Here is a 15,034-nt window from a genome sequence, read left to right on the forward strand (position 1 = left end):
AAAGGAAGGCAGTTTAATATTTCTACACATACATGGAAAACTATGAAGACATTTTTCAGGACCTTTTCTTTCCAGCAATGCTGTTGTTACACAAAGCCTACTCCAAAGGAATTTTTAATGTCAAACAAAAATCACAATTAATGTGTGATCTAATCCCAGTCTCACAGAGACAGACAGCACAAAGTTTCTGGGTATTGCTCCTTGGAGTTTTTATTTGTCCATGTGATTCACGTTTGTCTCCACTTGTAGATTATGTGGGCAATCTTGCCCATACTCTGAGTAATTTGTGTCCTTCAAATCAAAGGCCTTGCAGCTGTGTTGACTTCTCATCCCCAGCAGCAAAAACCCCCTTCAAAAAAATGAAGATGTCTCCATTCTTCAAAGTCGAGATCTTTTCAGATTTTTCCCAATGTTTATGCATTAGAGCAACTGCTGTAATACTTCTTTTCTTATCCCAAATGCAGGCAGTACCTTTTGCCTTCTTTCTTGTCTTTAGTGTTGGTGTTAAGACATCATCCCGCGTAAGTTCTGTGATTTCCAGCTATCCCACAGAGTTGGTCATTCCTCTCCTGGATGACCACAGTCACAGGCTCTGTACCAGAGCAATGCCTGTGCCATATGTTGGCTCTTGGCTGCCAGAAATTTCTGCTCAGAATTGTCTCCAGTTCTATGCAAGAAGCAGAACCACAAAGGGGGGTGGCATGGGGAAGGATTTTCTCCCGACTCTTCAAAAGGACTCTGCTCACAAGTCCATGACTCTGACTCAGCCTTGTTGAGCGAGGTTTCTGTGCAGAGGATCTCATCAACAAGACGGAGCTGTAATCCCTTCAGACAGCCCTTTGTAAAGGCCAGGAGCTCTTTGACAGACCCTGATGTAACTTCTGGAACATTGGAAACTGTTCATCACCCATTTTGTTTAGTTTTAGCAGATGGAATAAGAGATACTGTAAAAAACTACAGTCAGACTACAGAAAAGTAATTTTGTTAGTTATCATCTGAAATGTTCCTTGTTTTGGGAAGTCATAGATTTCTGAGGTTTGAAATCTGCCTGTTATTTTAAAATAACTTGTGTGTCTCCAGCTTTCAGCAGGTCTAACTGAAAGGAAAATTTACTCATCCAATAAATAACTGAATAAAATCATCAATACCCAAGTACAATATGTTTGAATTCTCCCTCCCTGGTAGATCACTTGCAATCCATTTGGTTCCCCACAGTGCTCTCAATAGCTCAGTATACCTGAAGGAAGTGTGTCAAACAGGCAGCCTTTTCTTTGGTTTGAATGCCAGTGCCAAATTGTCCAGGGCTAATAGAGCCCCTGCACAGCCACTTGCAATGTGTGGAGAGTCTCAGCAGCATTTATCTGTTTTCTACATGCTTATAAACCATCCAGTGCTGCAGAAGTGGATACCTCTGTAAGACATTTCCTTTACTACAAAGGAAAGGTTGTGCTGAACACTCCTTCCACAAACACTGGTCTTGCTGCCTAAAACACACTTGAGATTCTCAGAAAAGGTTTGAGTGGCAAAAGTCGGATTTTGTTTTTCTTGTTTTCCATTCTGTTCTTGATTTTGCATCATGGATCTCAGTATTCAGTGCCTGGCAAATGCACTCAGCTGAAATCTGAAATCCCTGCTGAAAAAGTCACAGAATGCTGCAGCTGCAGGCAGGATAAAGATCTGGGAACCAGTGTCTTTGTACCTTATTTCCAATTTTCCACATGGCACCATATCATTTTTGTATGAATTACTTTTTATAAATGATATAAAATGCATTTTTCAGCTTTCACTAAGGAAGATATTCTTTTGCATTTTCTCTTAGAGAAATCTCCTTTCTCCAGCAATCTGCAGGACAATTTGTGAAACTTTCAAGATATTGTTGTTTGTACAAAACCAGAGTTTATTTCAGGCTTTTCTAAAGCATTGGGCTGGTTTGGTAAAGTGAAGGGGAAAGGGTTATTCATATTTTTTAATGTAACTGTCTTTTAATTTAAAGATGTCCAAATTTTATGGCAGTCTTTATTTACTTTCACTTAGCTCCTAAAGAGCAAGTATGACTTCCAGATTTGCTACAAAGCAAGGAAAAAGGCAGTAAATGTAAACCAAACTGTGATTAAGAGCCTGATTCTGCTGATTAAAATCGCTGGTCAAATATACTCTGACTCCAGAGATCAGATCTGAACCTTTACGGCACTGGATCCTCTCCAAAACTCACTCAAGTCAATAGGAGTTTTTCTTTTGAGCTCAGTCACTGGGTGTCTGCCTGCCTTTTTCTCTCATAAATTATAAATCACCAGGAGGAGTTTAATCTTGCAGTTTTCAGTGCCAGTGTGATATTTATTTTAACTTTGGCTGTTGACAAAGCACCCTGCATCCTGCATTTCCCTTCTGGCAGTCACGTGTCTGTTCTGACTCACATGTTACCGTTCTGTCCGGGATTTTATTTTACTTGCTCTCTGCTTATTGCCATCCACTTCTGCAACCCTCCCTTTTCATCTGTCCATCACATTTGGCAGCAAGAAAAATGGATCTATTTTGCTCTACCAATTTCAGTGCCACTTGCCAGTCCAAATAAGAGATGTGTATCTAACACACCACGCTCAGTTTCTGGATTTTGTCACAAGAGCTGTGTTTTCACAGCAGCTTATTAACAGCGTGTGTTTGGGGTGAAAATTAAGCAAATGGAAAAAGGATGTCACAGCAAGGAGCTGTGTTGCAACACTTAGGTTATTATATTGCATTAAGTTAAACAAAGATTGTTTAGCTACGTTATGACTCTGATTCTCATTCATTCCAGTCCCTCAAGAAAACGTATTTGAAAAGAGGCAACTTTGCTCAGTCCATTTCCCCTTGGTCAAAATGCTCCCAGGTGCCACTCCTGTGAATTTGACAGGAACAGAAAAAGTTAACAGAGTAGAGCTTGGGAAGGGGCGAAGGGGAGATTGCCACAACTCTGCTGATGCCAAGAATAAGAAGAATAATGGGAACCACTGCAGATCGGAAACTTTCTTTCGGTCATTTATCAAGCCCATATTATTTTCTCATCTTTCACTGTCTTTGGAGCACATGTGTCAGGTGAACAAAAAAAGTTACAAGAAATCTTGACTTGCACTCTGCTTTCCTAGAAAAATGTGCTGACCATCCAGCATGTGCCTGAGGTCAACCATGAAGCTTTTAAACAGTCTCTGGATCCGTAAATAGCCCTTGGATAAGGCTCATGGTCAGATGAGGAGGCTTTGAATTGCTCATTCGAGGAAGGAGCCACATAGGCATCCTTCCAGCAGCATCCCTTTGACTGTCTCTTGCCCACATCCGGCCACTGACTTTCTTGCCTAAATGGGAGCTGAGCAATTCTGGAAATTGGACTCTAAGTAGAAAACATTCCCACTTCTGCTTCATCGCTCGTGTTCATAGGGAAATAAAGCACCAGGATGCATTTACCATATGTGCATTTGAGAACAATTTCTGAATCCCCCATGCCGGAGCCATAGCTTGCTGAACAATTCCCAACAGCTCCTATTCCTGATAAGGGTAGGAATGATGCAGGTGGCTTTGATAAGTTGAACTTCTTGAGAGACCCAATTGAAACACAGCTATTGTACCTTGCCTGGGCCCGGCCGCCTGGTGGGCTTTAGCTGGAAAGCTGTCACTGCTCAGATGAAAGGGACAACTGTGGCTGCCAGGTTGGTCTCACTGACCTCTGCAGACAAATCAGTCCCCTCATGTGTTGCAACAATGGGTGCTGTGTCCTTTCTCCTGGTAGGATTTCCCACTTTAAGGTCTCGCTTCCAAGTCTTTGCATACAGAGCACAGTCTGCAACTCTCCTTACCTGACCTGGGCATAAGGCTGTTAAAACAGAATTCCCACATTCCTGACAGGGGATGCTGCCTTCAGTCTCACCATCTTCTACTGATCTGACAAACACATCTGGTTCCATACGGTCCTTCATTCCCTACCCAGATTGTGCCCATCTTCTCCTGTTCATTCTCAAAAACTCCCTCTGTCCAGAATGCAGACAGCACCATGCAGCCTGTTAGCAAGCAGGCAGGTGAGGAGCTGTGTCTTGGCTCCTAAAACACAACCTGCTTGTGGCCTACTGATAACTGCACATCTGATCTCAACAGCAACTGTTAGTTCAGATTCCATCCCGCCGTCCATCCTTTCTTCCTGTGTGAGCTGGATCTGGGGCAGGTCTTGAGTGGCATCCAGCAGAGAACACTCACCCAGCTTCAGGGTGTGAAGAAATGGGCAACACTAAACAATGTGTCTTGTTAAGCTGTGAAACTGCTTGCCACAGGAAACTGTGGGTACAAAGGGATTTAGAATTAGCTAGGTAAATTGCTGGAAGCAAAATTCACCAGGGGCTATTAAATACAAAGGCACTATGTCTGGCTCCGGAAATCCCAGCACCACAAATCACTGGCCCTGAGCCACGATCTGCATGCCCTGATATTGTGCAGGAAGAACCTGCTAGAGCTGACTGCCATGCACAGGGTACTGGGCTGGATGGGCCTCTGGCCCTGAGCAGCTCAGCCTGTGTTTCTCTGCAAATAGGTGAACTGGGACTAAATATCACATTTGGCACTAATGTTTCTGCATTCACCCAGCAGCATTTCTATCACCAGCATTCCCCAGGCGGCTTCTGCCACGACATCTGGACATCACACAGCACCTGAAGCACATTAAGCTTTTTCAGCAGGTAATAAAGCCCTGGACAGTGTATGGCAGGCAAGCCCTGGTCTCTAAATACCCATCACGGACATTGCTTTCTCCAGCAATTGCCAAAGCCTGCTTTAGATTAAACTGCTTCAGACCAGCAACTGCAGAAGGGCAAGGCTGGAAAAGGAAGTCTCTCTTGTTTTGTTTGGGCTCTTATTTTCCTGCTGATTGGTTGTTTTGGGCTTGTTTGGCTTCTGACAATTTGTTTAAAGGACAAATATAAGGCCAGACAGCTGAATGCATCGGAAAGGTCAGCCAGTTTCTCAGGCTACTGTCTTTTTCCAGCTGTTCCAAATGAGCAAAAGAATCAGGCGGGGCTGGATCTCCCTGATGGCTTTCCACAATGTGAAGTGGACTTCTTTGATATAAAGCAAGGGGCTAGGGAGGTTAGAGGATGCTGGGATGGTGATTCCACACAGGATGCCAGCAAGACTCCTCTCCTTGTTGGGCAACTGCCCTTTTCAGAGCCATTCGTTCCCAGCATCCAATACCCAGGGCCACTGTCCATCAGCTGTTCAGCTCTGGGTCTGGGAATGATATGAGCCTGGAGCCTTCCTTCAGTGTCCAACTTCACAAACTCCACATATTATAGGGAAGTCTGGGCCACAGCCTTGGAAAACTCCTTGTGAGACAGAGGTTGTGTCAGTGTGTCCCCTGCAGCCCTCTCTCTGCAGGTCCATGCACGGCTGGCCCAGTGCCACCAGTGTGTCACCAGGTACACAGGAAAAAATGTGCCACTTCAGCTGGGGCTCCCTGAGATTCCCCTGGAAATTCTTCCTCTTTTGTCTTGTTCTCTGGAAGTGGGGCAGCTTGGGCTGGAAAGGGTTGCATCAAGTAAATTGATATAGGAATGAAGGGAAGGGAAGGGAAGGGCAGGGAAGGGCAGGGCAGGGAAGGGAAGGGAAGGGAAGGGAAGGGAAGGGAAGGGAAGGGAAGGGAAGGGAAGGGAAGGGAAGGGAAGGGAAGGGAAGGGAAGGGAAGGGAAGGGAAGGGAAGGGAAGGGAAGGGAAGGGAAGGGAAGGGAAGGGGAGGGGAGGGGAGGGGAGGGGAGGGGAGGGAAGGGGAGGGGAGGGGAGGGGAGGGGAGGGGAGGGGAGGGGAGGGGAGGGGAGGGGAGGGGAGGGGAGGGGAGGGGAGGGGAGGGGAGGGGAGGGGAGGGGAGGGGAGGGGAGGGGAGGGGAGGGGAGGGGAGGGGAGAAGAGAAAAGAAAAGAAAAGAAAAGAAAAGAAAAAAGAAAAGAAAAGAAAAGAAAAGAAAAGAAAAGAAAAGAAAAGAAAAGAAAAGAAAAGAAAAGAAAAGAAAAGAAAAGAAAAGAAAAGAAAAGAAAAGAAAAGAAAAGAAAAGAAAAGAAAAGAAAAGAAAAGAAAGAAAAGAAAAGAGGCAGGCAAAAAGCAAGCATGCATTTCTGATGACAGCTGCATCAATGTGCCTTATACTGGCAGATCTCTCAATTAAAATCAAGCCACCCTAATTTAAGGGGAAAATAAACACAGGCCTTATGTTATGTGCTTTGCTTTCAAAAGGAATCAGCCTGAGGAGAGGCAGCAGGGCCCTGAGCTGGGGACGGCTGGTTGTAAGGGGGAGGCAGGTCCTGCTGGCCCAGCTGCTACCCCAGTGCTGAGGGCTCTGGGGCACAGGAGCCCCCAGCCTGCAGTGGTTCTGGGGCTGAGGGGAACGTGGCTGTCCCAGGTGGGTCTGGGGCAGACTCTTCAGTGCAGTGACCCCAGCTCCTTTTCAACTCAGTCCACATCAGCCAGAGGCCACGAGGGACAGACTGGACAGTCTGCCCTGACACTGTCCCTTAGGGTGAAGAATTAGGAAGTTCAAAGCACAACCATGTCTTCTCATATTTTTCTTCCCCCACACTTCAAAGTAAAAATGAGGACACTTCGTTGTACATAGCTGTTCTGAAACTACTAGAGAACAGCATGAGGGGCTGCTTTCTGAGCAGGCAAGCTGAGTGCCACTCACAGGGAATCCACACAGTCCCTGCCATGCTCTGCTCTGCTGCAGTGGTCCTTCATTCTCCAGGATGGGAAAGATGAGCCCCCCCATAACTACATGATGCCTACAACCCTACCTGGGAATAGAATAATTTGCTGAAAAACCTGCCTGTCCTTGTGCTGCTGCCTTTTTTCCTCTTCTCTCTGTATTCATGATGAAATAAAGAATCACCATCCACCCTTGGATAAGAAATAGCTGAAATCAAATCAGTTAGCACACAGAGTTTCCACTGTGTCTCTCATGTTTTTCTTATAAATTTAATTACAGAACAGTTGACACTCTCTGTGCCACATAACAATGAGATAACACGGTGTAGGCAAAACTCTGCAATGAATTCTGGGGCTTTTGTAGACCCCTCCCAGCCAGGTACAGCCTCAGCCTGCACAGGGGACCTGCTGCTGGGTTGGGATGGAAGAAACAAAAAACCACAGGAATGCAAATGTCCAAGGGTGTGGGGAACTGTCAAAGGGTCACTTGCCCAGGCTGGACATCTAAAATCCTCATTTTGCTGCACAGAAAGAATCTGCCAGAAGTTTCAGGGGAGAAACAAAAGAATAATTTAAAGAGTGTAACAAGAGGAAAAAACTGGAAACTCTTCAGCATAAGCTCTCATGGATTTGAGTCTGGATTGCAGAAGTTCAAGAGATCAAAGCAGTAGCAACCAGAAGGGGCAAACCAGAGACAGCATGCAGATAAAAGAAGAGATGAAAGCCAAGGAAAGCTTGGGCAGGAGGCTGACATTGGTAAATGAGGAACTGGAGCTGGATTAAATGGGTAGTGCTTGATGTGTTGTCTAGTCCCTTTTTTTGCTCCATTGGCTTCTGCAGAACTGAAGCTGAGGGGGTTGGGGGCAATAGGGAAAAATGCTATTTTCATTTTCTGTCCTTGCCAAAAAAAGCTTCTGTGTGGGAATAATTCTGTGCTGCCTGTGGAAGGAGCCTGTGCAAGGAGCTGGGACAGCAAGGATCCTAGTGGGGTAAAAGCTGCTCAGGGGGTCAATGGACCCCAGATTGAGCATTGGCTGCCCAGAAGTCACCCTGGTGGGACACACCTTGGTCCTACATGTTCGGCCAGGGATACAGAGGATGTACAGCACTCCTTACACCTCGGGATCAGATATGGATCTGGCCCGTAGACAACAAGGAACTTTTTTCAGCTGGGGGGTTGTATTGAGCTTTTTAATATATTTTAATACAAAGCATTCCTGTTGTCTGACCTGGGGGGGTAACCCGAGCAGCTGCATTAGCAGAACTCACCTTGGCCTCATGAGGAAGAAGAATTATTCAATCAGTCCATGAGGGACTGGGTGGATCCTCTCACATTTGCAGCTCCTCAAAGTCAGCTCCTCTGGATGAGAAGGTGGGGATGATTCCTTCTCACAGTTGCCTTCTGTGGCACAGCTCACCTGAGCTATCAGCTGGGAGGAGGAGGAAGGGGCACAGAGCAGTAAAGAAGGACATCTCAGAAGGTGTGGAGCTGGGATTGTGCCAGGGCACAGTGAGTGAGTCCCATTGCCGGACTGACTGTGGTGGAGGGAGAGACATTTATGGGCAATGGAGACCTGAAAAAAAAAGAAGCAAGAACTGATAACAGGGTAATGCTCATTTCTGGGGAACTGCTGCAGCACTGGGTTGTGGGTGAGGATTTGGTGTGGAGGGAGAACAGGGATTGCTCCTGTCCTCTGAGTTACTCTGCCTAAAATCCATTTGAGGGCTGGCTGGGACCTGCGTGAGCGAGTCTGTGGTGGGCCTGGGTTAGAAAATGACATCTAAATGATTCTGTGGCTTGAGAGGTTGAGCCTGGAATGAGGGGAGGAGAGATGTGGCCTGTGAATTTGTGGATTTTTTTCTTTTAAATTTTGTTTCCAGTTCCTGGAGGGATAAGCACCGTGTCTTTTCCCACCCTCTCCTCTCTGTCCTTGCTGGGCTCCTTGTGCATCCCTCCCAGCTCGGGGTGAGAAGCGGGAAGGTGCCACCCCTGCTCGGCGGTGAGATCGCGTCTGTGCCAAGGTCACGCAGGATTTGTGGGCTGTGCTTACGAGAGCAGAGAACTCCCAAATTTCCCTCCGCGATCTCCCGCTGCCATCTGCTGGTAAGTGCGCCCGCGGAGCCTGGAGCCACCGCATCCCTGCCGGGCACCGTCCCGGGCTGCTGCCAGCGCTGGGCGGGCATCCCTGGGAGAAAAGCAGGGCTCAGGAGACGGCAAAGAGATGAGCTAAAGGCACTCTGCTTCAAGATGTGCGGGGGGAATCAATCCCCTTCCAGCAGAACACTGAAAGCCTCAGCTGAGCACCAGCACTGGCAATTCTTCTGGGAGACTGGTGAGATTTATTGTTTTCCCTTAAGTCCTAATTTCTGCAGTCGTGGAAGCGCAGTAAACTTCCCCGATTTCATGCATATATGAGACTTGCTGCTAGAGCTCATTATGATGGAGAAAGTGTAAGAAATGCACCCTCTGGGAACAGAAACCAGAAAGAACAAAAAAATCTACACTGCTAAAAAAAAAGAAAAAGGTCCTCATCATATCTAAGCCAATATCATTCAATTTTGGCCTCCACCTCCAGAATTTTTAAGGCTTGCAGTTGGCAGTAACAAAGCTTCACTGATGCTTTGGCCAAGAACAAGGGCATTATTGCCTATGTCCTGGCCAATATCCGAAAATGTTTGATTCCCCTTCCATGTACTCAAAATACTCCCTGGAAACTGAGGTCTGCAGGGGAGAATCTTTATCACATTTTGTCCTCAGCATCTCTAGGGCATCAGAAAACATCAGCATCCTCCCACGCTAGGTCTCATCACACTGTGCAAGTTGATGGCAGTAGTTTATCAAGTCTGATGTATTCCTCAGGATAGCAGCTGCTCAACTGTGGTATAGGAATTATACAAGTCATTGTTACTATTATTATTATCATGATGACGATTAGCATTGGAGAAGTTGCCGGAGAATGTCAGAGTTTTTCTGTCTCTTAACAATTCTTTAGGTCTTTTTGGTAGTGCAGCTAGGACCAAAGAGGGCTTTTGTTTTTATTTGAGTTTTGTTGGAAGAAATCTCAGCCCTGGAGGGAGCTGTCATTTTGGGATGCTGATTACTTGTGCAAGTTGACAGGGAGCAAGGCAGCTCTGTCTGTAGTGATCCCAAGTCCTTTTGCCTAATCAAGCCAACACTGCAGGCTCTGTGTGGAGAATGTGTAACCCTAGCTCACTGCCTGACAACTCCTTCAGTTCCAGAACTTGTTTCCTCATTTCCCACAAACTGCAGCAAATCATTAAGTTTGATTTTACTACTTTTACCCTCATCCCCCTCTCCCCTTCTCCCCCCTTTCCTCCTCCTTCATTTTCTCAGCAACCATTTTGTCTTAGCCTTCCTTTCTGGTTCTTTGCCTTGAGGATAGGAACTGTGAAAACTGTGCTCACTTCCTATATATCCTTGACCCTCAGAGCTTTTTAACTTCTATTTTATCAACTAGTCAAAGGAAGTTTAGCATCAATTCAAAAATGCTCCTTTCTACAAAAAAAAAAAAAAAAAAAAAAAAAAAAAAAAAAAAAAGTATCTTATCTGGTCAGTTTCCTTTGAAATGCGATTCAGCTAGAAATGGATTGACAGACTTTGTAGAAAGGTCTCGCTGAAGCTCAAAAGCATCTATAGGGTTTGGCTCAAAGACATGGATTTCCTTTCCAGTTCCATGAGCCCGTAACACAGTGACTGCAGGGAAATGACAGTGAAATAGAGTTGTCTTCCATCGAGCCTGGATGTGAAAAGAAATTAGATGTGTTGATGGAGCCTCACTGGAGCAAGAGGAGCTGCTGCCCCTGATGCTCAAGGCTGTCTCCAAGCAAGCATCAGCAGCTGGACTGTGCTGGCAGAGGGGCTCTCCCTGGGGCCCTGATGCAGATGTGGGCAACAGACACTGAGTGAGTGAACTGTGTGTGAAAGAAGAATAGAAGGAGCACAGAACATCATGGAGGAAACCTTGTAACTTTGATGAAACCTCTACAGAGCCCTGGGATGAGACCTCAGCTGTGAACAAACCATTCCTTCATTGCTTCTGTTGGACTTTAGTATTTCTAGATAAGCAGGTTTGTACCAGACTTCACCTCCCAGTGACACCAATCCCCCAAACACTGACGAACCTGTCATAAGGGAGAATGCCTTAATCCTGCCTCCTCACTTTAAAGAGAAGGATCTGATTCTACTTTGCCATTTTTCTCCTGACATGGAGGAGAAGGATTTTTTAGATAGTCACCAAACCGAGATGGATCAAGCTGCTGATACCTGTCTGAATTCCCAGTTCCAAAACAGATGTTCACATCTGTGGTTTTGCCATGGGGTATTTTCTTTAGAAAGGGGCCACAAAGTGAAAATTGAAATGCCTTGGATTGGTTTTTAGTTGTGTTTAGGGAGTGCTTTTTGGGAGAGCACACGCCAGAATCATTCAGCAAGGACAGTTTTCTTCCCCACTGTGTGATCTGTAAAAGGATTGTGTGAGGTCATAGCGGGAAACAGAGAGAGGCATCCTATTCCCTGCTCCACAGCAGCTTACCAGGTGATCACGCACCACCTCCAGTTTTACCACTCTTGGCCCAAGTTCCTTGTGATTCTCAGACGATGGATTTCAGGAGAACATCAGAGGGACCTGGTTGTTCCTGTAGTACCAAACATGCCTCCTGCAGGAGCTGTGGAGCATTACTGTCCCGGCCACCATGAGCAGCTCCCTCGTGGCTGTTGTCATCTTCAGAGGGAGCCAGAGAGGATCAAATGAAGTGAACAAGCTTTTACTGCAACTCCTCCATCTCTTCTGCCTGTTGATCCATTATTGCTGAGTCTGCATCTTGCTAATGGTCACGGCTCACGCCACCTTTATCATGGAGTATCACCATGAATGTGCTAATTCCCTGCTTGGATTGTAGGGCTGATGACTTTCCCTTCCTTGGTGGTTCTCAGACCATCATTTCATTTGTACTCCAAACCTGAGACATCTTTCCAGAAAAGCAATACCCAGAGTCCTAATACAAACTACAAGTACATCTCTTCATGTCTTAAATTCATTAAAAATGCTCTCATAAAAAGATTTACTTCCAGGGTTTTTACCCAGACTTCTGCATGGAGTTGGCAAAGGCATTATGTAACAGCTAAATCTTCATTAGTTATACCTGTTTGCTTTGTGCCTTCATGACAATGATGAAAGCTCTAAATAAGTATATTGTCCCATCCTTACAAGGATAGTGTATCCATCAATAAGGACACTTACTCTGCTGAGATCTTTACAAGGCTGCAGAGGGGAGTAAATTAAAGGGAGAACAACATCCTTCATCTAAAGCGTCCCTGTTCTGTCACTTAATGTTTTACCCTTGCTAATATTTTTCAAAGTCTGGCTGTTAGTCAAAAAAGTCACTCAGTAAATGTGACATATTTTTTTCCAGCCAAAGTCTGCTTGGTCCAAGAGTGATTCTTCTGGGCAGCTGTGGCTGGAAGTGTGACCTGAAACTCCTGCTGTGTCTTCTCACCTTCATTTCCTGGCAGTTTTTCAGTGGGATGTGTGGGGATGGAAGGGGCAATCAGAGGAGGTTGTTCAGGTGAACAGGGAGGTGCAAACGCCTTGTTTGGGCAGCAAATGAGTTGTCTGGATGAAGACAGCCAGGATGAGACTCCACTCTTAGTAGTCCACCTCATCCTGCTCTGAGTGGTTGGTAACACCACGCTTAGCCCAGGGTGTCTCCTCTCACCAAACTCACTTGACTTAGGTCCCACTTAGGTGCAGCAAAAGCTGTGTGGTAACTTAAAGCTGTCCTGTGTGTCAAGGCTGTCCTTGGTCCACAGGCAGATGCCAGGGTTATGGGCCCACAGTGCTCAGGCAGGAGCTACAGGAGATCTCTGTGAGAGAGTGAGGAGGGGATAAGAGATGGTCAGTGCCACTTGCTGGGAGAGATCCACACTTCCAGCTCCCTGCCAAGGGAGCCCAAACATGAGCAGCACATCCCATGAGAGCCCACCTGCATTGCACGGGTGGAACTGAGTCCACGCAGCCTGCACCGGGAGCTCTGCCCATCCCCAGGAATGGCCAGGTGCAGTTTCCAGCACACAGAGCTGGGAGCTTTCCCCTCATGTGGCAGGGCTCAGAGCAGCCTGACAAGGTACTGAGGTTCCCACTGAATCCAGCACTTTCCCTGGCTCCTCTGCATGGCATTTTATCCTTGCCTCAGCACACCTGTCCCTGACTCACCCAGGTTAAACAAACCAACAAAAGTAGTGCAAGAAGTCTTGAAGTGATGGACTGCCTCCAGGTTTATGGGACAGTCCAGGAGAAAAAATCAGTGTGGCCTGCAGAGGGAAGAAAAGAGCTATGGTAGCACCACTGCGCTTCCCGGGGGTCTGCTCTGCTTCTTGCTGCTCCTCTGGAGCAGACTCTGGGCTGAATAGCTGCCTTGAAACATTAAATACATTCGAAGCCCATTCATATCACACCAAAATTAAACTGCTGGATTTCATTCAAGAGTCATTCCCCTGAGAAAGGGCTGAGAAAAAATAATGGTTAGCTGAATACCTCACCCATTCAGCACACAGGAAAATCCCCCAGGAGGAAAGGTAAGGAGTGAGGCTGAGCTATCGCCTCACCTCATTGCATTGGTATCTGCGTGCAAGCCAATTTCTCAATCCATTTAAAAATTCACTAATTGTCATTGGAACTATTTGCTGATGACTGTGAAGTGGCTTGGTAATGAAGAGGAAGTCCATTTATGTGTCAGCATTTGTGAAAATAATTGCCTGTCACTCCACCGAACATCCTCTGCCCCAGAAACTCTTGCTCTTCCACACCTTTTTATTTTTTTCTGAGCTGCACTCTTTGAAACGCCACTTACAATTTCCAGTCCCTGAAGAGCTCATTCTCAGCCTCTGTGACAGGAGTGAGGGTGAACACCCCACAAGGGGACACTAAATGTGCTGTCACTTCTGCTGCAAGGAGAGGAGAGCGTATTGACTGTGCTGCAGGGTTTGGCTGCCTGGTTGCAGCTCCCAGGTACTGCTGAAAGTGCAGGTTTTACAGGGTAGCTGCAACTCTGCAGCCTGCCCCACACCTCTGCCTGGCATCACAGCAGGGCTGGGAGAAGCCATGCATGCACGGCTCGGTGACATGGGTCTGTCTCTGGCCAAGGAGACAAGGTGGCTCTAGAGACACCATGTGAGCTTCAGGGGCTGTCTTCTGCCCTGTTTGATAGCCCTGCTCTCAGCCTTCACCAAGACAACAGAAAGACTGCATAAAGCCAGGCATGCCCCAGCAGTTGAGTCCTGGAGGGAGGAGGAATGGTTTTTGGAAGGTCCAGAAGTGATGTCTCAGGAAGGGAGGAACGTGGAGAGGATGAAGATCTGTATTCCTTAGCTCTCTCCTCAGCCAACACCTCTGCCAGCACCTGATCCTGCCATGGGTGACACACTGTGAGGATGGCTTTGTCCCCTGTGCTCACTGGCTCACCCCTCTCTGTCATGCCCAGCACTTCCTCTGCTGCCACCGCCACTGCCACCAACACGGGTAACGTAAGTCAACTCATTCCTTCCCTTTGGGCAAGCAAAATTCAGCATTGCCTGTATGGCCAAGAGGCTCGGAGTCCTCTGCCAGCTGGGGAGGGTGCGTTTGCTGTGGCAGGCAACCTGCACTCAAGGTCCCTGGGGAAAAGTGGGAGACAGAGTTTTCCACCCTCTGAATCAACAGAAATCTGCCAAATTGCACCTGCTGAGCTTGTGCTGCTGCCATATCTTTCACTCCAAGGGCCACTTGTTTATCAGCTGCTATAAATGTTTATTGTTTGCTGCATACATGAATTCCCACATTTGTACCCAAGGCAAGGAGCACTGCATCTCCTGGGCATGGATGGCCACCAGTGCTGACCCAGCAGTGCATGGAGCCGCAGATAAGCGCTGCCCTGCTGCTGGAACCCAGCAGGGCCCTGGACTGTGCACCTGCTCCTTGCCCAGGGCTGCTGCCGCAGGGCTGGAGCCAGGGGAGGCAGGATGTGTCATCCCCTTGGCTGTGGGCAGAGACAGTGGTCGTGTCCCCAGGGAGGAGCACACCTCTGCAGCTTGTCCCGGGAGGGGGAAGTGGAGCAACTCCTGCCTGAACAGGATGGGGCAGTGAGGAAAGGCCTGCCACAAATGCACTCAAGGTGTTGTCCACCTTTGAGGTGCAGCTGCTGCAATCCTGCCCAGCAACTGGCCGCTGCAGTTTGGGATGATCCAGGCTATGTAATAACACCTGACAACATCCTACTGCCATAAGCTTGTGTCGTTCCAGTGTGTCCAATGGACTCTTGTTCGCTCATGT

This window comes from Chamaea fasciata, unplaced genomic scaffold (genome assembly GCF_029207755.1).
Source record: "Chamaea fasciata isolate MVZ Bird 193981 ecotype frontalis unplaced genomic scaffold, bChaFas1.0.hap1 SCAF_10, whole genome shotgun sequence".
Classification (NCBI taxonomy): domain Eukaryota; kingdom Metazoa; phylum Chordata; class Aves; order Passeriformes; family Sylviidae; genus Chamaea; species Chamaea fasciata.